Below are 260 nucleotides of genomic sequence, written 5' to 3'. Positions count from 1 at the left end.
TTGGGGGTTGGGGGGGGGGGTGGGCGTTTTCGTTTTTCCTTTTAAATAGTAGTAGTAGTAATTTTACTTTAAAATGGCACTTTTATCACATAATTTTAAGAGTTAAAAAAGAGTTACAGAATTTTTTGATTATAGAAATTTGTGATTTAAAATATTTTTTAATCTATATTTTAACTATATACCATTTTATATAAAATCTGATACACATTTTGTTTACTTATATACACATATCATCAAAAATATATTAATAAAAAAGGTTA

Source organism: Nicotiana attenuata, unplaced genomic scaffold (genome assembly GCF_001879085.1).
Source record: "Nicotiana attenuata strain UT unplaced genomic scaffold, NIATTr2, whole genome shotgun sequence".
NCBI classification, from domain to species: Eukaryota; Viridiplantae; Streptophyta; class Magnoliopsida; order Solanales; family Solanaceae; genus Nicotiana; species Nicotiana attenuata.
The sequence above is the reverse complement of the archived record's forward strand: the minus strand, read 5'-3'. Positions refer to the sequence as shown.